Source organism: Neopelma chrysocephalum, unplaced genomic scaffold, assembly GCF_003984885.1.
Source record: "Neopelma chrysocephalum unplaced genomic scaffold, ASM398488v2 Primary Assembly neopelma1_83, whole genome shotgun sequence".
Lineage (NCBI taxonomy): Eukaryota > Metazoa > Chordata > Aves > Passeriformes > Pipridae > Neopelma > Neopelma chrysocephalum.
Genome location: NW_020897745.1, coordinates 481184 through 503362, shown reverse-complemented (window position 1 = coordinate 503362; position 22179 = coordinate 481184). Strand labels below are relative to the sequence as shown.

At 38.7% G+C, this 22179-nt stretch overlaps 1 protein-coding gene across 6 annotated transcripts in view; it reads right to left on the bottom strand.

Moving 5' to 3' along the window:
- Nucleotides 1–22179, bottom strand: part of CTNNA2 (catenin alpha 2) — a 492427-nt gene that overhangs the window by 251982 nt on the left and 218266 nt on the right. The gene's annotated exons all lie outside the window — the stretch shown is intronic.

The following is a 22179-nucleotide window of genomic DNA, read 5'->3' as shown; positions in this document are numbered from 1 at the left end:
TTCTGCAGATGCTCTAGTAACATTCACATTTGTTCACAAACCACTTCAGTCCCTGTGGAAGATTATTCAAGCACTACTCAAACTTGGGAGGCTGCTTCTCAAGTGCAGGGCTGTGCTTCACCCCCTTCTACTTAAACCCCCCAAAGCCAAGGGGAAAAAAAGGAGAAAAAAGAGGTTCCTATGTGGTTACACATCCTGCAGAACAATGCCAGTCCTTTTGGGAACTGCAGTCCTTTCTGGTTCAATGGGTACAGAGTGAAAATAATTGCTGAGCCCAAATATTTCCCATCTTCAGCTGCTGAGGGTTCCCATCAACACTCTGAAACAGTCTATTCTCAATCTCTGTGTTAAAAGAGTTGAACTGTCACCAAACTGGGATGGAGGAAGGTCTTCCCCTGCCCTCAGACTCTGCCACAGCCCTAAGGAGAACATGACACAAAGTCTTGGGCATCCCAAAGGCAGCTGATACCGGGAAGATTGGAGAGAACTCTTGGAATGATGCAACAGGAGCAGGGTTTCAGGTCAGCTGAGACATCCGGTTTTCCCATCCTTGTTTGCTGTAGGTCCCACCAGACTGGAGCAGCCAAGCAGAAAGGACAACAACCACAAAACCAGACAAAATTGTTTTATTGGCTGAGACCCACAGCACAACTTTGGCCTGGCTTTTTCTCCCTGGCAGTCAGTCTGGCAGAGCAGGGCAGTCGAGCAAGAGGAAAAGGAAGCGGATAAATGTGCTCCGAGATCTGTCCCCCTGGGAACTGTGTTGTATAAACATCATCTAAGAGTTCCTAACAACCCTTTCAGACTTTTCTGGGGGAGTATTTAACAGGTGAAGGGATGTCTTGTCCCTAAATGACACTCTGGATTCAGACACACACCTATTTCACCATGGAAAATCCTGAGCACAGCTTGGCCAAAAGCCTCTAGAGCAACTCAGTGAAGTAGGATTTAAAGCACTTCATGGAATTCGACAGCATTCCCAGAATAACATCTTCACTAGTTGGGGAGAGGCAGAATTAATGTTTCTAAGAAATGAACTCTCCAAATTCCAGGTCAGATTTGGCTAAAATATAGTGTAAGGAAAGAGTTCACTTTTGACCAACAACTAAACCTTGCATTTCAGAAGAGGTTAACATAGAAAAAAGAAGAGGGAAACAAACCAAACCAAACCAACCAACCAACCAGAAACCCAAAACAAAAATAAACAAACGAACAAAACCAAAAACAAAACCAGAAAAGGCACCTTTCAACTCTAAGAATTCAAGACAAAAACCAAATGAGACATAAACCAAATACTCCAAAGGCTTCTGTTTGAAATTCATTTCCAGAAAAGCTGAATAAGAACAGAGGAGAGGCAGAAGCTGGGGAAAAATTCACCCAGACAAATTGTTTTCTGCCCTTATCCCTCAGTTCAGCCTTCAGTGCACTTTCCCGTATAATCTTTATCAACTCTTGGAACACGATGGGACTGTAGCACAGTGGGACTCATAAATAAGTGAACTATTTTGATTTTTTGGTGTGTCACTGCTGATCCTGAAGCAGTTTCCAGATTGATGGCACTGACCTGCACCTAAAAGGAACAGATAGATTTTGGCATCATTTCAACACCAAACAAGAGAGTTAAAAAAATGCTAAAAGTCGCAGAGTTTGGCAGAGCCCTATAATTAATGTCTTGTTGCTTTTCCCTTTTGTCAAAGTAGTCAAAATAATGTCATCTGAAATGATTTATTTTTATTTGTTTGGCAGCTCTCCAGCATTTCAATAGCAGGGTGGCTGCTGTGCTCAGTGTTGATTTCTCCCAGCCCATTATATTTGTACAATTTCATTTCTGTCATACACAATCAGGCAAGGGAATAACACAAAGTTTTTTTTAATATTCTGCCTTGACAACAAGCAAACAACCTGGAAGAGTGGATTTCAAATTCTAGCTGGGGATTAACATACAAATGTTCTGAAAATTAGGGATATAATTATGTAAAGTCAATTACAATTTTCAATTACTTATTTCCTAAGGCTTTGTACTGAGCAATGTTGGATACCCTGGGCTTGCAACTCCTCTCAGTCCTGTACATCATCTACCAACAAAGAAACACCACAGCCAAGTGATTCAAAATAAAAGGGTTTTAAGGATTTTGCAGGTGAGCAGAAGTGAAAAGAGTTGTGTGACTCAGCTTCACAAAGTATTGGGGGTGGTCCTGGGGCTCTTGGCCACCCAAAGTTTTCACTATTCTGGTGACAGCAACAGAGAGCTGAGGACCCAAATAAATTAACTGCAATACAAAATAAAGTCACTGATTAATAAAATCAATATGTGGGTATGTGTGTGAGCCTTTCTGAAATTTTATTCCCAGTGTGTAAGTAATAAAGAAGAGGGAGTCAATTAACTGCATTGAATGTAATCACAGGCCCATAAATTCTTTTTACTGTATTGACTTTCAGCTTTGCATACTAATGGCTCATATTCATTTCATTTTTTTTTCTCAGAAGTTTCCCCTGCAACGTGGTAATTACATAAATTGCAGCTTTTTTTTTCTTCTTCTTTTCTTTTAGTGGCTATCGGGAAGAAAAAAACAAAGGTAGTCACGAATTTTAAAAGAATCATCGTTTCCTTGCTTTTAGGAGAATCTCACTTCTGAACACCCCTGCACTTTTGGGAAGTATCTGACATTTCCATGACTGGAAGAGTCAATTCAAATATTTTCCAGAATTAGAAGAGTCAAAAAAAGAGACAAACTATGACAATGGAAAGGTGCCACAGCACTGCGTCACATTTTAAGATAACTGCAAAACTTCTTGGAGAATGGACAAAGGGAAACTGCAACCACATTGAAGAGATACAAGAAATATCTTGCAAGAGAAAATTCTTTGTTTACTTTTTAAAATAGTAGCAATAGAAAAAAAAAAAAAGCCTGGATAGTTACACATTAAGTACAGAAGAGTAATGTCCATTTCGAGATGACCTCAGCAGGTGAGAAGAACAACTTCTAGAGAGGAACTCTATTTTATCCTTTATTTAAATGAATAGAAGTGAACAGGGTCACTTTTAGATGTCTTCTAGGTAATTCCATGATTCTTTAAAAATGCCATGAAAAGGTAAATCTGAACTGAAGGAAACCTTAAACTGGATTTTTAAGTTCTATGAAAGCTAATCAACTTTCATTACTAGGTTACTTAAACCAGAATTTCCCATCTATTTGTTACATGACTACAAATAGCAAAAAATTATTTAAATTATGCGTGGCTACAAGAATTGTCAGTTTTTCAAGCAAATTACTGAATAGCCTTAGAACACCTCACAAATATCTCTGTAATGGCCAAACTCAGTGTTATTTCTTATATTCACTCATTACAGTCCAGTTCTTGAAATATAAAACGTGCTTGATAAAATAAGATTTTCATCAGTTACCTACCGCCAGCCAGCAAAGCAGAAAATAGAGAAAATGGCCATTTCTATTTCATATTGCTTAATATCCATCACTTTAATGGAAATGAGATAAAGTAGATAATGGCAATAAGAATAGTATTAGCAGCACAGACATATATTAAATATTTCTCAGAGGTACCATTGTTGTAGCATTTACATTGTTAATATTAAAATGTCTCCAGCAGCATAACCCAATGTAACCAATATTATAAATATTACCTTTAATATAAAAGAGTTGAATGAGCTTTTAACCTTGAATTTGATTCAATGTTGAAAATAACTTTTATACTTACATGACCCAGCTCATGTGAATAGATGAATACTTTTCCCCTTCAAATAAATCTTTCTCCAAAGTTAAACTTCCCTGCACTATTCTTAGGTGTAATTTCTATTGGACATTAAGTGATCATAGACCTTTTCTGTACTTCTTTTAAGTGTAACTCAGAGGCTGAAATGTCAATTTAGATGAGGCTTTTGAAGGCAATATTAAATACAAATAAAGACTTTAATAAATGTTCCATTCTGCAGATATTTCATTAAAGGAAAGTGTACAGGTAGGTCACCCACATGTTCATATATCCTGAGTCCAAGCAGAAAGTGATTTTAAATGGGTTTTGAAACACAACACTTTACCAAAAAAAAAAAAAAAAGTAAGGAGGGAAAATAAAAGGAAGTTTTGATTCTTCAAAACAAGCAGCACTTGGATCACAGAAATAAAAAAATTGGACAGAATCTAAAACACAAATCTGAATGTCTCTCACTGTGAAGAACTGGATAACCACGAGGTTTAAATACAAGGCATAGAAACAAAGAGTATGAAGCTCAACTTCTTACTCCAGGGACTATTGACAAAAATTTGTTGCAAGTCAGATAATCATCAGGCACAAGTGGTAATGGAGGGAACACACACCAGTCTAAATAAGCACAATCTACCCCTATAATGTGCCTGTGAATAAGGCAAGTGCAACACCAGGAGTGTTGGAAAAGCAGAAATGGGAAATATCAATGGTATTGTGTCAGGTGGTGAGTTTTCATCTGGAACATTGTGCACTTCTTGTCATTTATATTCAAGAAAACAGAATCTAAATGAGCAAAGCAGAAAAAAAAGGGAGTTAGGAGGACTGCTACAAGAAGCTAAAAAAGCTCGGATTGTGTAGTTTTAGCAAAAGAAGGGTTCAAGAGGACACTGTAGGACTGTTCTGTTGAAAGACAGTATGAAATGAAACAGTGCAGACTAAGATTTCAGATGAAGGACATTGTTGGCAGAAAATTAATTCAGGTATGAATTGACCAGGAATAAATACAATCCCAAAAATACAACATTTCTGACAATAACAAGACTGGGGTTCTGAAACAGCCCTTCAGGAAGTGCTGGGACAAAAATAACCCTTAATTTTAATGAGAATCTTCACGGATTAAAAAACATGTCTGCAATATCAAGGGTCTGAGGATAAGGAATGTAAGAGGCTTCTTTTTGGCTTGCATTTCTTCTCTCATAAATGCATATATAGGCAGGCATCAATTGCTTCTCAGTGTGGGCCTTTCACTCCCTAAGCTGAGACACAAACTCCCCTCTCCGTGATGCACAAGAAAGAATAGAAAGGCTGCTATTAAAAACACAAGCACTGGTTTATTTTTCATAAAATGATGGAGTGATACTGCAACCAGGAAAAAAAAAAACCACACTCAACTTTAGATCCCCCAAGAATGACATTAAAAAGTTAAGCAGCACTTAGTCTTCTTTAGGATGTCATTTCTGCTCACTGTAACTGTAAGATGCCTAATGCAGATGGATGGGCTAAGCAGACTCTGTGAAGACAAGGTTTCCTTCTTTACATCCAATCTAAAAGCTTTTAAAATCTCTCTGTCAGAAACAATTTGACTGCATATCAATTGCATCCCCCTACTACTGCAAAACTTATAATAAGAGAGTGTCGTGGGGAAGAAAAAACACATTTTGATAACTCTGACAGGAAAATGAAACACTGTCAAAAAAAAAACAAAACACAAACCAAAAAAGCTGGGACTGCACATTAACCTCACTTTGCTCATTAAAGTTCTCACTCAATTAAAACAGCAGCTGGGATAGATCTGAGTGATGCCACACTTTGGTGCTGTCTGAGAGTCCATTCCTGGTGTTTCTCCGTTGACTTCATGAAGAACATCCAAGTTTTCCAGGGCATCCATGTGGTTTATAATACATTTGTTTATAATCCAGATCAACTAACAAAATAAAAAATGCTTAACTTCACCCTTGACACAGAGTTTGTGCAGTGCCCGTATGTAAGAAATGAGTCAGACATTTTCCTGTTTTCAACATACAGTCTGAGGTTTTATACAGTTCTTTAAGCATAGGATTAATAGAGAGAAAACCATTCTGCTTTGAAAAGGAAAGATCTGGAACAGGTCTTAGTTCTTTCTCAAAGTAAAGAAGAAGAGACACAAAGTTCGTATTTTTGCCTGGAGTTCTCAAAGGAAGCAAAACAATCAGTTTTATCCAGAGAAAAACACATATTTATCAACATACTAGAAGAAGAATAATTGAATGATCTTCCATATATATCTATAAGAACAACCAAATTGATCCCCAGGGTGAGAGGCATCATTTCCCAAGTGCTTATATTCTGTGTGCCTGTAAAATTATAATTCTCCTCACACTGTCTCCATTTAGCTCATAGTTTTCATAATGGCTCTAATAAATAGCAATAACGGTGGATATTTCCAAAGGACATACTGGTGGCTTTATTCTCATTTCACAATACAGCCTAAGCAAGAGCAAAAATAAAATAAATGCCAGACATGCAGGGAAGACTGGGAGCAGCTCCATTAAAGTCAATAGTTATACATAAAAATACATAAAACAGGGAAAGAAGAATAACAAACGTCTTTAGATAATGTATGAGAATCACAGTATGAACCCTCAGCACAGATACACCTACAAAGAGAAGTTAGACAGGAGAGCCAATTTTTAACTTGCCATTTCCAGGTAAAGGGGGAAAGAATAAAAATTTCATAGCATCAGCAGTGTCTGAGGAACTCTTTTGTGCTAAATTGTATGTCCTGAACAATTTAAAGCTCAAAGTCTGGAAATTAACATCACAATCCATTGCATCTACTGCTTTCATTTGTGATTGGAGGTTGTTTTTTAGCAGATCCATCAATTTGGATGGAAAAAAAAATAGGTCTTATTAGCCAAAGCATTTTTATTATTTCCAAAAGCTTTAAAAAGTGGTATTTTTTTCACGATTAAAAAAAATGTAAGCAACTTTGATTTTTACCCCAGATCAACTCAATTTATTTAGAGGGAGGAAAAAAACAAAGTTTTCTTTTGCCAAGACTTTATAACAAGTTTTATTTTGAAGAGAGGGTTTATAGAAACGTTGTGGTTTAACTCCAGCCTGCAACTAAGTCCCACAGGGCTTCTCTCTCTCTGCCCCTGCCCTGGTGGGGAGGAGAATCACAAAAAGGTACAACCCAAGGGTTGAGGTAAAAACAGCTGAGTAAATGAAAATAAGTCAAATATAATAATAATAATAATAAAAACAACAACACTAACAATGATGATGATGAAAAGAGAGAGGAACAAAACCCAAATAACACAAGTGATGCACAGTGCAATTGCTCACCACTCACTGACTGGTACCCAGCCAGTCCTCAAGCAGGGATAGGCCCCTCCCAGCCAACCCCCCAAGTTCACATCCTGGGAATGATGTTCTGTGGTGTGGAATATCCCTCTGGCCAGTTCAGGTCACGTGTCCTGGCCTTGCTCCCTCCTGCTCAGAGGAAGAGCACAGGAAACTGAAAATTCTTGATTTAGGGCGACAACTAAAACATCAGTGTGTTAGCAACATTAATCTCATCCTAAACCCAAAACATGGCCCTGTGCTCACTACCAGGAAGAAAATTAACTCTTATCCCAGCCAAAACTAAGATGGGAAATCACATAAACTTGCAAACTATTTGGGTAAAAATTACTGACTACTGATAAAAGAGACATCAATGACACTTCTAAACCACATAATTTGACATACCCTTCCACTTTCTAGGAATACACAAGAGGCTGCATGGACTTTATCCAACAGAACCTCACTGTAATCTGCTGGTCAGGAGAGCTGGGCTGGAGGAAGGGGTTGACAAGGACACAGCAAACAAGGACACTGATTCCCAAGCCTCTTATTTAAATGCTGCATTATGCCTTGTGAGTCTTGTCTGCATGTCTGCTTAGAGTTGCAATATTCTAGCTCAGTATCTTGTATTCTTAAGGAAAAAAAACAAACCTTGGTAGATCAGAAAGCTCCTGAGACATCTCATCTCGCTCCCACCCAGCACAGGTAATTCTCACACAGCTCTTGCCAGCTCAGCATCTTCTCAATTTTAAAGCCTTATTTTGACAGAGAGTGGGACTCCTCTAACAAAAGACATTTCTCCAACACAGACATAACATGTCTGTATTAGAGCCAGCTGTCAGAAATATCTTTGTAGTCAATAAAGAAATATAAACTTTAGGGTCATAACACTTAGCTCTCTAAAGAAAAGTAATGAGACTATTTATCTCCTTAAGAAAATGTTTTTCCTTCTTTGCCTGGAGTGAACCCAAGGTGAGAATCATTTCAGAGGAGATGGATTCACCCAGAATGGCTTTTAGAGACTTCTTCATGAACATACAGGGAATGTCCTTTCTGTCCCACGAGTTTCAATGCAAGAACAGCTTCATGAGAAGCATATTCTTCACTGGACTAGTGAAGGGCTTCAGACATTAAGGAGAAGATGAAGAGACTTTTACTACCACGACACAATTGCCAAATATTACAAGGAATAAATATCATGACAAAATGAGTTTGAAAAAAACAAAATCGATTATAAGTTTAATGGAATTTTTTTCTTAAGACCAAACTCTTAGAGTAATACAATTTTTTCTTTGCTGGAGAAAAGCCAGTTTAGCAAAGGAACCATGAGCTGCATTGTGTCCTCTCTCCAGCTCCCAAGGAACCACCTTGTACAGGAGCCCTGGTTTCTTCTCTCTCCTCAATCCCTCTGCTCCACTGTCTCCCAGTTTGCACTGAGCTGACCAGTAAAAGGAATGTTCTCCACTAGTAAATTCCTGCTGCAGTAGATCAGTTACACCAGATCATCCCATGCAAAGTTCTTGGCGGTACAATTCAAGGTACAGGTACCCTATTCCCAGTCCTGTCCTTTGCCTTTGAGTGTTGCTGGAAAGGTCAGACCACCTTTCTGTCCCTCTGTTTTCTATTTAAAATTGAGTTATGAATACTCAATCTTTTATAAAGTAATTTGAATCTACAGCTGAAGAGAATTTTTTCTTTTCTTTTTCATCATTGACCACTCAGACCTTCTAATTTATTTTGGGTCCACTCTTCTTTCCAAATTTATTGGTGGAGGAGAAGGGAGTGAAACTGGTTTTGTAGCATGTTGAGTTACAGTCTTTCTCACAGAGCCTTTAAGGTCCAAGAAACTCAAGCAGTGGTTCAACGGTGAGCCCAAGCAGCTTAACAAATATATTCAAGCTTTATGGTGCTGCAGATGCTCATCAAAGAGTTGTTTGCTTTTAAGTAAGATTTATTTAAATAACTCATATACTGAATCAATAAAACACCACCTCTTGCTGCATATTTTATACAGATCTCACCCAGCAGTACAAAATATTCAATAGATTTATAATGAGCTTCATTGTCCCCAGCTGCAGTTGGGTTTTACATCCTTTCACACCTAATCCTCACCATCTGCACAGCCAAGATTAGACATGATCCCTAGTGGACCTTGCAGCGTGTGAGCATCCAGCTCAGTGGCTCAGACAAATTTCCCTCATCAGTCAAACCACATCCCCTGCACCTACAATTACTCCACAGCATTACAGAGAGACTCACTTGAGTCACAGAGATACATTAATATTACTTTGCAATTATTCAGCACCTGGGAGAGTTATACTTTTAAATTACTTGTGAATTGTTAGCCTGTAGATGTTACAGGTTCTCAGGTGTTTTAAAAATTTATAACTAAACATAGTGCCTGTTTATCACCATATTATCACAGGGCCTGCCTTATTGTACCAGTTTTAGAATTTAAAACAGAGGTTTGAATGTTCAAAACAACCTGTGCACAAAGAGTACAGAAGGACCTTTTAAAGGTCAGTTCTAAAATGCTCATTATGGTTTTGGCCTTTTAGATTTTTTTTTTTTTTGCAATTACTCAAAATCTTTGAGTCCTTGAGCTCTTTGCACGGAAAAACACACAATGCAGTGAGACATCTCCAAATACTTCAGACAGTGGGCTCTGTATAATTCACCTTTCACATCATTCAAATATACTTCTACAGCTTTCCTTAATATTGAAAAGTTAGCAGCAATATTCTTGTGCAAGGCTTTTGAAGTCACTATTATCTCTGGCTGCAAAATCAAACATTAAGCTGACATATCAATTAGCTCATTAAATTCTGTTGCTTTTGTTGCTGTTTTGGGGAGTTTTAGGTTATTTTTCTCAAGGAACATATTCTAAAGTCCTTTTTCATGTGAGAATTAAAGCCTGAAGGATGCAGCCCAGCCTCACCACCCACATGAGCTACATGACAGCCCAATCATGCAGCTACTCTGGCACGTAGCAATTTGAGAAACAGAAACCCAGGGTTACCAAATCAAGGTGTTTGGTTTGGGTTTACTGAACAGGGATAATTCAACCAAAGAGGACAGGAAATAACAGTGACACTGCTTCAAACCAAGGGAGTGACATAAATTCAGATTACCAGCACAGAGCCACTGCGAGTATGACAGCATCAGTACCTCCCCTAAATTTGTGGCATGCTCCATATCCCAGATGCTTTGGGATGGGAGAAGGGCTTCACAGGCTGGTCTGCACACAGGACCAAATTCAGTCCAGTGGTCACACAAAGCCAGGGCAAAAAGTGCTTGGGGCTGGTCCTGACAGCCAGTTATTGTACAGATATATGTGTACGGGGGTCTGAGGAATGAAAACAATCCTGCATCCTCTGTTTAGATACCCCTTTAATTCTTCTGTCTTTACTACCATTTCTTACAGCTTCAACAGAGACCTTTGGTGCACCTCAAATGGTGAGTTAGAATGCAGCACAAGTTACTAGTTAAATAACAAATGAAATAATTATTTAAAAAAAAGCCTATGGGAGTTGTCTCAATCATGATGGAAAACAATCAGTATTTTAATTAACTATAACAACTCTTTTCCACTTTAAAAATTCTGGCTCTCAGAGAAGTTTCAATCTAAGGAAGAGAAATACCAATTTTGTCCTAATGTATTTTCCTCGTTACTTTGAAAATAATGAATAGTTTGAAACAAGTGAGAAAAGAAAGTTGTAATTTCTGCTCTGGAAAAAACATCTCTATTTTTGGAAAAGCAATGAGCATGGTTTTCTTCTATTAAAGCACAAGAATAATAGGTGTTAATGATGGCAATTCTGCTAATTTCATAACCCTTTCTCCCAGCTGAATGAAAGAGGTTTTATTCAATGAGCCTCAATGAATTCAAACATTGAACACCATCCAGTAAAATCATTGCAACAGCATCACACAGCACATGTAAACAGTGCAAATACATATATTTTAGCTCACTGCTAGATAATGGACTAACTATATTTGCACTCCTCAGAAGCAAATACTCTTTAAAAAACAAAATTAGCCTTTAAAAAGAATATTTCAAAAGAAGCAGTGAACCCTTACAGCTTGGGGAAACAGAGTGCAAGGTCTGCAATAATATATCCTGTAACTGCATTTTATTGCCTTCAGTGATTTTTCCATGGATCTCCAAATCCCTAATTTTAAAAAAACAATTGTCTCACTCATCAGTTTCTTGAATATAAAAGAGTCATTGCCAGGAACACGAAATATGGATGTCAAAACCCTCCATGTACCAGACAGAGTTACACCATCTTAGGAGTAACCATAAGAAAAAAATGAGCATTGGCACAAAATTCCTTGTTCATAGACCTGAAATTTAATAGGAATTGTTGTAAGAAACGGGAGCCTTGCTATTCTTTGACCTACACAAAATGGGTCAATTTATGATCTTTTCCAAAGTCAATGCATCAGTGCCTGTTCTGCAACATTCCAGTTCAGGCACCTGAAGCTGAACTGTCCCACTCACATCCCAGCCGAGCAAAACTTCCTGTGAGCTTCAGTCCTGGATTTCTGCGAGCTGGAAATTGGTTCATGAAACGTATCTGTAATTGGAAAGGCAGTGCCACTGTTTCCACACACACGTTGGTTTGTGGAAGGAGAAACACAAAGAAAAAATACCTCGGCATAACTATTTCTTCAGGAACTTCCCAAGGACATTTGGGAGATGGGAAAAGGGAACTGACCTGGACCAGAAAGGAGAAAGAAAGACAAGTGGATGGCTGAAGTGAGTGGTACCAGAGAGGGCTGGCTGAAAGAGGTGGGAATTTGCAGCTGATGAGAAGTGAACGAGGCAGGCTTTCTGCTGGGATGGCAGCACATGATAGTGTAATTAAATATTTACCACAATGAGTAGCCACAAGGGAGTGTCCCCATGCAAAACTTTTATTTCCTCCTGACAGCTTGGCCTTGCAACCCTTACAGTGCTCTTTTAACAACATGTGTATGCGTGTAATAAATGTAATTATACACACACTTCACACCACACGCCAGTTTTCATATGGTGATATTACCATTCCTTACAGATTAATTAAGCCTAACAAGACACCCATAATTAGACTGCTAAGGTTTACTATTTCGCTTTTACTATTGGGAAACAGACCCAGTGAGATTAAGTGCTTATCTAAGTAAATGAATCCCTAAATTACAGTAGGAGCACAGTCCAAGGGCTCTGATTCCCAACCAAACGACTACTTAAACCTTGAAGGCTCCATGCATGGGCATTAAACAAATTGTCTGTGTTTAGTTGTCAATGTGTCCTTTTCTGGATGAAAAATTGCTCCCAGGATTCCATATTAACAGTAACAGTTGTCAACCTTTCCCTTAAAAAATTAAATCAATCCAACACTTTTCTGAACCCTTAATTTTGAGTGTTTGCTTTCAGATGACTTTCAGCAACACAAAGTGCATTTATGTCCATCTCTATGAGATGTGGGAACAGAGCCTTTACCAAGCCACTGCTCTAATTAATTGAAATGTTTTTGCAGATTGAGAAATACATTAGATAAATTACAATTTCTTTCATCAGCTGTCAGATGAATTAAGACAGGAGCACATACAGGTATTGAGGCATCATATGGTTATTTTTTAACTTTCAGCTTTACAGGGCTTGATAAAAAGCAATGAAATTTTAGGAAATGTTTCCTCTTTCAGATCACAAATAAGCACTAATAAAAGTCCTGAAATATGACTTTCATTTTTAAAGGCTATTTCTAACAACCACAGTTTAAAATATGGGAAAAAATATTTTTTTTTGTTTAAAAAAAAAAAAAAGCTGTAAGTAATGCAGAGGACAGAGGACCTGAAAGACTGTTAGTCTAATCCAAAGTGATAGTTCCTATATTCCTAATGTAAAGAAGCCATATAACAACCTACAGTCAAATCCATTAGTAAAACTAATGACCTACTGACACCAAATCACATTTTTTACTCCCTGTTTAATTGCAAAATCCCTGAACAACTGTGATTTAAGATCACCTGCATCCAGCTCCTTATAAAACTCCTGCATATGGGTGACCTCTCCCAGTCCTTGTGACACAGACTGTCCCAGAACATGTCACCTTCCCTTTGCACACCATCCACACCTGAAAGGAAAGCAGACACTGTCTTTTGAGGCTTGAAATCCCTCATTATTGATCCATGGGACATTAGTGCATTTCATGGCTTGTTTTTTTCCACAAAAATAGTAACAAGGTTGTGTTCAAGTGCCACTCTTTTAAGAAACAACAAAACACAAACAAAACAGGATAAGCCTCAGTGCACAGTTGGGTTCCACTGATGCTCCTGGAAAAGGTCAAGACTGTTACAACTTCCACTTTGGAAAAGCCAAAGCTTTCCCAATAGCTCTACACACCCAAATTGTTTTGTCAGCTCTTGGCCAGCCCTGGGGAATCCTAAAGCTGCAATTTGTCTGAGCTCTTCTCTTTCTCTCTCTCTCCCACCTCTAGAACTTTCCAGCACAAACCCCCTTCATGCCTCTTTTCTTGCTCCCCCACCTTCTGCCAGACAAGTTAAGGCCCAGGGTCTCTTTGTATCGGTGTTTCTTGCATGAAGAACCAATATGAAAAAGAAAAATCAATGCCTGTATCAATCATTCCAGGAAGAGAAACTTGAACGAACTTAACACTGAGCAGCAATATCAGCAAACTTTGATTTTTCTTTTTCTATTTGGTATAACTACCCTGGTTTTTTTTCCTGCTGCCAAAGGAGTAGCAGTAGACACCCCACAATCACTCTGTTGTTTTCCTCTTGCCCATTTATCTCTGGTTCTGACTTACTGCTCTGCTGGAGATGCAAACATCAGGAAACTCAAGAACAACCTCCACCAGCAGTACCAGGAAACAGAATCATTTTGACAAAGTGCAAGTACAGCAACACCTTGTCAAACACGACAGATAATGAGCTGGGAATCAGCCTTCAAGTTACCTGAACCAAAAAGAGATGAAAGCTGGCCAAACACTGGCCAGTTATTACAAAGAATTCAAAGTGCCACTCACATAGGAACCCTTCAATAGATGATACCCAAAAATGACAGATAAAAAAGAAATATCACAAAGAAGGATTTTGTTTACCCACCTCTCCAACCTGTGAGTTGAAAAGGAATGCATGAAAGTGCTCTGGTTTCTCCCCTTTTCTATACAGCCCCTTGGAAAGGCACCAAAGCCATCTGCAGACATCAAGAGTTATAAAATACTCCAGCTACTTGCTCCTGTAGACTCCTGCCCTATTCCTGGACCAAAAAGAGGGAATTGGGCTAAATGGCAGACAAAAATATCAGAATAAACAAATCATAAACCCTTAACTGTTGAAATAATGAAGGGCAAAGTGACTTAAACTTAGTTTGATAGTCAACTGTATATTAAATAACACTGTTACAAGACACAGAAACATACAAAAATCATGTTATAGACTTAATATATGGTGGCCTGTCTTACAAGTTGTACAGTATTTTAATGTTGTCCACTGAGCTTGCACATGATAACACAGACTCCTAACTTCTGCGGCATGCCCACTCCCAAAATACACTAAAATCTGTTTCTTTTATAGGTTAAATTAAGTATTTCTGATTAGTAATATGGTGCTGGCACTGTCTGAAAGCTTTTTTTCCCACCTATGGTACCTGGGGTACTCCTGGGTTTAGGGCTGTTTTCACTGGTGCTGTTCTCAGTGTTGTTCTCTGGTTCTTTAGTTACACTTAGCCTTCAAAATATTTTTTCACAGATTTATACAGTCTTACTGTGGAAAAGCAGGACCAAACAGTATCTTTCTTCTCTGCTTGATAATCAACTTGGTTCTGAGTGATATTTTTTGTATTGAATTTTCCCCCCATACTTAAAACTAAAAGCTGCCAGAACTTAAGATTTACAAATGTGTGTGACATTCTTTTCACTGTATCTCACCCCCTCCTTCCATTCTCCTGCCTCATTTAGCTTTTTCTATCTTACTTTGTTTAATTGCACCATCTACATTTCTCTTACACATCCACCTTCCTTTACTTCTTCCTGCTTTTACTTTCTCCATCGATCCCTTCTCACCCAGCAGGGAGGCGCTTGCATTGTGCAGATGGAAGGGGCAAACCTCTTGGTCAATTGAACCAAAAAACCACAGAAAGAATGAGAAAAAAATATATGAGAGAGAGAAAATAATTACACTTTAGGGGGGGGGAAAAGAATACGGTGTTTTTAAGGTGAATAATGATGTTTACACCAAGATAAAAAGCACAGTGAGTCACAGAGCTACAGATCCTCCTGTGGAAGAATTACTGTTGAAAACTAAACTCTTGAACTTCCCAAACAAATAAACAAACAAAAGACCCTCCAAGATAAATTTCTGATTGTGGACCAAAACAGAGCAGGAAACTTTACCGGGGAAGAGGATTTAAGGGCTGCCAGATTTTCAAAACAACCCTTCATTCCATGATCTAGAGCTTTGACTCACTGTCTGAAAATTCAACTTATACTGACATTTTCTTCTTTCTCCCCTGTTCAGTTTAGCCATGAATCACCTGTTCTGCTGCTCCGGGGTGCAAGATGCCGTCAACAATTTGACATTCCTCCCACTGTGCAGGAACCACATTCCAGTCCTTGCTCCTACTGATTGCAAATGGGGCACAGGGATCTCTCAGATAAAACTATTTATTATGGCATCACAACACATGCTACACTCATGCCTTGGTGACCCAGCAGTGCCTCTCCAGCAATAAACATCTTTGGAATAAGCAGCTCTGACACACAGCATGAAAATCTGGGATGGACAATTCACATCTCCAAAAACACAGAATTTTCTCCCAGTGGATTCATAATTTTATCAAAGCTGAACAAGAGACCAGATCCACCAAGTAATAAGACAGTATATCTAATTCTTGTTTACTTATCCACTTCTGTCTGCTTGAGTTTTTAAAGAACTTTGTGGATATATGTCCCAATTCCTGTATTATGTGTTACTTAAATAAATTCCTATGAAACCTTTGCCTCAGTTTCCCAAGTGCAGCAACACCCATCAGCTCATTTCCACTGCACAGCTATTTTCATCCTCCTTTTCTCACTAATGACCACCTTACTTTATAAAAGATCGAGGGTGAGGAAGGTACCTGAAATAAATATAGCTGGAAGTGTAAAAAAGCTGCTTGAGAGCTACTGAAAAGCAGATAAAAAACAACCAAACAAAAAACTTGACAGTTTGGGGTTTTTTTCTGTCTTGTGAGGGGGAAAAAAAAGTGAAGACAATCAACAGAATATTAAAATTATCCTGTTTATGAAAAAAAGAGGAAACGGGAATGTGAAACATAGAGTTAACAGTGGCTGACTTTGCATCTTTGTATTTCCAAATACTTCAAACACTTAGGGGAAATTTAGGTGTGATATTTTTTTTTCCAATTTTGCCTCTAACCTCTAATTAAAAGTCAGACTAAAAAAAACATCACTCACTGATAAATACATGGAAACTAATAGTTACCAGAATAAGTGTGCTAAATATGGATAACAAATTAAATGCTAAAGCATAAAAATAGAGCTATTTATCAGCCTGCTTTTACTTTCCCATTCACACATCCTATATATATATACACACATTTTTTAATTTGGAGGTGGGTTATACTTCAGAATTCTAATTCCCATCCTAAAACCATGTTTTTTTTCTGTGTACAGCTCAGTGCTAAAGAGCAGAAATGTTACACTCTGTCATTCCACGAGCTGATCCAGCAAGAATTACATCATTTAAGGCAACAAAATCATGGGCTAGAAGTCTGGTAAAATAACAATATCACAGTACCAAGGACATTAGCTTAAGGATTGTTCACCATCCACATCCCCTCAGACTAAGACTGTCCATAAGGAACATCATTTCTCTTTCCCAGAGGCAGCTTCCCACGTGCTGATGGCAGAGCCCTCACACTGCAGACACCACACTAATACCACAGCTTCAGATTTTGACATTAATGGGTTTTCTTTAACATATGATGGAACAAATGCCTCATTTCTCCCCATCATCTCTCAAAAAGATGCTAAGTGTCTTTACTCAGCTGTGACGGTGCCACCGCGTGCGAGAGCATTCCTACAGTTCTGAAGGGAACAGGGGAAATTTCCAGAGTCTGGAGGAAGGAACAGCTTCTTGGGTGCAAGGAAAAGAACCCACCAACTAATCAGCTGTTAGTTATTTTTACATGTAGGAAACTGAGGATCAGACATGACTTTGGTAAAGCCATGGGAGAGATCAACAAGCAGGGCCAGCTGTGAAGTTCGACCATCGCTGCTCCAAGTCCTACTCATCAGTCACTGACCATCACCTCTTGGAGTTGCAGGGATGTAACAGGTGTTATATTCCATGTAACATTCTCTGTTCCATAGAGAACTGGGAATAAAACACCTGTAAGGAGGCATTAGGACACACAGGACCCATCCCATTCCTGACATTCCAGTCGACTGACAGCACCCCGAGGGCTGCAGGAGGCCCCAGGCCTGGTGGGCCAGGCACAGTCTGTGGTGCACAGTGAAAGCAAATTTAAGCTTTGATACCAACATGAAATTAAATCCCTGATTACATGATTAGTCATTACAATTACTGATCACAGGACAGGACCCTGCCCTGGCACACACACTCCTACTCAACCCACAACGCTCCCTTTCCTCTTCATGTGCCACAGTCAAGAATTCAGAGGAAACACCTTCAAATCTCAAAATTCAGAAGAGAATGATCTATCACATGAGGACATGGTGGCTTCTTTTATTCATTGAAACCCATTAAAATGCAGATATTATTGAGCAACCTGGTCTAGGGGAAGGTATCTCTCCCCATGGCAGCAGAGCTGGAATAAGATGGTCTTTAAGGCCCCTTCCAATCCAAACCATTCCATGATTCTATGATGATTATTGATGATTATATGGTCTCTTATCTCACAACTAGAAAGAAGTGCACTCCAGTGCATAAGAGCTATAGCTACAGCTCATTCTCCCACTGCTTGACGTGGCTTTATTTAGTTAAGAAATTTGCATGAAACCTTCAGATGACACATGATACATATGTACAGACACTTTTTTTTTTACCCCATTCCCACTGTTGTCTAGTGAAATGGTGGCATCTATCACAAATCAATGGAGTAGAATGATACAACTCTACTACTAGGAATAAAAATGTGAATAAGTGATCCTGAATGCAGAAAATTGTAGAATGTTTTTTTCTTTTTAATTGCTGTTTGCACTGTGGTATGTGCTTCAGGCTGCACCAACAACCAAGGGCAGATCCCCACCAGTTATTCATTAAGCCAATTTTCTTACACACAATAAGCTATTAGGGTCATAATGAATATCCTATAAAAGCAGTTTAAGAAAATAGAAGAGATACATACCACAGTCAAGCCCTTTACTGTAGTTCATTAAACTTGTTTTCTACTTCATGTGGTATCTTCCACAATGAACTTTATTAGCAAGGCAGAGCATTTTTTCTGATTTCACTCTCTCTCCACACTAAGAAGACAGAAAAACGAGAGCATGTGCTACAGCACATTCTCTTCTTACAAACAAATTTCTGGCAACTTCAGGAAGAATATAGATTCTCACAGCATTCACTTAACCTCTTGGGCAAAACTGTATTTCTAAGTATAGCTCCATGAATTTGTAGACAAGAAACACTCAGTATAATTTAGTGTGGGCTTTGAAACACACACAAATATTTCACTGGGCCACCATAACTTTTGGCACTGACTGTCTGAAGCACTCAGCAATTCAGAGAGGAAAAAATGAGAGACTGCTGGAATTAATTCACTCTACAACCATAGATGGGCTTCAGCTCTATAAATGGAGTAAGAAGTTCAGCTTCTTTCAATTCACACATATAATTATGTTTCATTTTTGTTAAACAGACACTGCAGGAAGGGTTTTGTTGGTGGGTGCTTTTGTCCTTTTCTCATTTCTCTTGGCTCACAGGAAAACACAGGTCATCATGGGAGACAGTTACAAGCTATTTCCTTTCCCAAACAAACCTTTATTGCATAAAAATACGATGCAGCTTTTGTTTGTAAGCCTTAACAATTTGGTGGCATGAGATACAGTTAGGAGCTAAACACTCAGCATGTCTTGCAGGATATAAAGCCAAGCCAAAATCTTCAGGTTTCAGGTACTATTTTAGAAACACAGAATTCTCTTTGAGAAAGCTTTACCTTCTGTTGGCATTCATAGAATCACACAATCACAGAATGGTTTGGGGTGGAAGGGATCTTAAAGACCATTCAGTTCTACTTCCCTGTCATGGGCAGGGACACCTTCCACTAGCCCAGGTTGCTCCAAGCCCCATCCAACCTGGCCTTGGACACTTCCAGGGATGGGGCAGCCACAGTTTCTCTGGGCAACCTATGCCAGGGCCTCCCCCTGCTCATAGGGAAGAATTTCTTCCTCATATCTCTCACATGCCTTTTTTTTTTCAAGAAGAAACTGCAAAATTCATCACCCATCTGGAGAAGGTCAGGGAGATGCCAAGACACTCACATGCAAAGCTGATCAAATCCTAAATCCCTGCAGTATAGGAGTGAGGACCTAACATTTCTTTGGCACTGCCTGGGTGAATTCACATCTCTCCAGTGGCTTTTTCCTGTGCTATATTTTCTGATGGCAATAATAATTTAACCTGTGCTAACAGGTGACTGTCAACTGATGTCACAGCATTCTGGTAGGAATAAAGTGATGGCTGCTCCAAGTGTGTTCCTCAAAGGCAAACCCTAAATATAATTATAGCAATGCAGTGTACTAGTCCATGGAATCTACCCCACTTTTAAAGCCACCTAATTTAAAAATATCACCTCCCTTTCTCTTTTGTTTTATCCCCTTCCTTTCTCTTTTGTTTTAATTCAAGCTTGGTTTGGTTTGGTTTTTAAAGTAATTTTAATAAACTTTGCTAGGAGAATCAGGGAGGGATTAGCCACTCAATGTTAAACACAAGTGAATAGAGATTTTTTTGTGCCACCCAATATCAGTAATCAGTAATTTTCACTGACTTCATCAAATCATGCATTTTAATCATTGATTTAGTTCAAACTCAACATCTGATGCATGGTTGCCTTTGATTCAGAGTGACAAGAAAAAAGTTTGCTGTTAAAGATTAATCATGTTCTTCTGTTCCCACTCTCCTTCTGCTCATAGATTTAGGAGGATGTATAAACTGTAGTTTTATTTCCACACTATGAAAAATTCTGGTTTAGATTCCATTTATTTGTAATTTATTCTTCCACATTTCTTACTCAATAGTAAGTAATGTAAGAAATGCATGTAACAAACATTCATTTCATTCATTCACTTTTGTACTTGACTAATAAATGGTGGCTACTCTCACAAAGTCCTTCTGTTTATTCATGATTCTAAAATTTGTACTTTGTCTTTTTTTCTTTGTTCTTCTCACTTTTAAAATGTCCTTATGGTCACTATCTCTGAATTTAGTATCACTTGGAAAAACTCTTATTTCTGCCTCATGTTTTTGGTACAGGGAGCTTTGCCAGTTATAAGGAACAAATATTTTACAATTAGGGTGGTGAGGCCCTGGCACAGGTTGCCCAGAGGAGCTGTGGCTGCCCCATCCCTGGAAGTGTCTGAGGCCAGGTTGGACAAGGTTTGGAGAAATCTGGGATGGTGGAAGGTGTCCCTGCCCATGGCAGGGGGTGGAACTGGATGATCTATAAAGGCCCCTTCCAACCCAAACCATTCTTGGATTCTATGAGTTTCTTCTTTACTCCTGATGTGAATCTTCATTTTGTATAAAACCTACTGTATCAGGAGCAGAAGATCTGCCATTCCAAAACTTACCATATAATTATCAAATCACATCCATTAATAACAAAAAAAAGAAAATAAACCCCATTTTTTCTCATCAATATACCTCATCCATTTCTTATCCTAAGCTTAACAAAGCCATATTTTCAGGTTAAGTAGCAATATTTCCCACATGATTCGCATCAATGTCTACAGAATTCTGGTTTTTATTTTAAATGATATTTAAGAGGCTCTGTCATTTATAGTTGCAAAGATAACTGCTGAAACATGAAAGCAGGAATATCAATGCCATGGCTGCCTCCTAAGCCTGACAGCTCCAATGCCTCTGCTGCTGCTCAGAACAGGATGCTGAGCAGACACGGTGAAATTACAAAAAAAACCTAAAAATAATTAAGAGGAAAACACATAAGCAGTTTTTCTCACTTTTTAAGACTCACTCCTCCCCACTTGGTGTTGCTCCCAACAAAACTTGCAGGCAAGCTCCTTTCTTTTCTGCTTGTCAAATATGGCAGGTTTTCATGATAAAAAGGGACAATTAGGAAGAACTGGAATTGAATATCATCCCTCTTTCTGAGGGCAAGCACTGGGTCCTGCACAGAGAAGGGGAGAGATAAAGGTGGGATTAGAGGGGAGGAAGGTGGAGGATGGTGGATCACCCAGTTTCACTCTGCTGTTGCAAAGTTTTTTACCCTTTCTGGACTTTCCCCAAGAGAAGCCCATGGCCCTACACGTGGTTTTTCAGCTGCAGGTCCCCCTGACCCCAAGGATGAGAACACATTTGTGTAACCTCCCCTCAGGGCACTGCAGTCACCTCTCAGCTGAAGGATGCGACAGCCAGGACACCAAATTGTGGCTCCCTCTGTGATAACAAAATCTGCCCCACTCTGTAAGTTGCAACTTGTCTGAATCTAAGACTTAAATCCAATATTAAAACCATTTGTTTCAACCAAAAATAAAGCCACATTCTCTTTCAACATAGAGGGAATCAAATATCTCAGCTGTATTGCTGCTGTTGGGTTTTACCTGATTAAATTACTACTGGGAGGACAAACACATTTGTGAGCTGAGAGTGTTGAAACAGTGCAACACCACAAAAAATCACTGTGCAACAGCAAAATCCTGACTGTCAAGGGGTTAACTGCAATGCTAGAATGAAACATAGAAAACTAATCACTACTTATTGTCAATTATTTACAAATGTGTAGATAAACAAAGTAAATGGATGTGGTATTTTCCTTTCAATAAACTAAATACATGTCACCAGTAATTAGAGAAATTAGCTGTGTATTAAGTGAATGAAGTAAATAGAATAGTATAAAATACAGCACATATTTAAAGACTG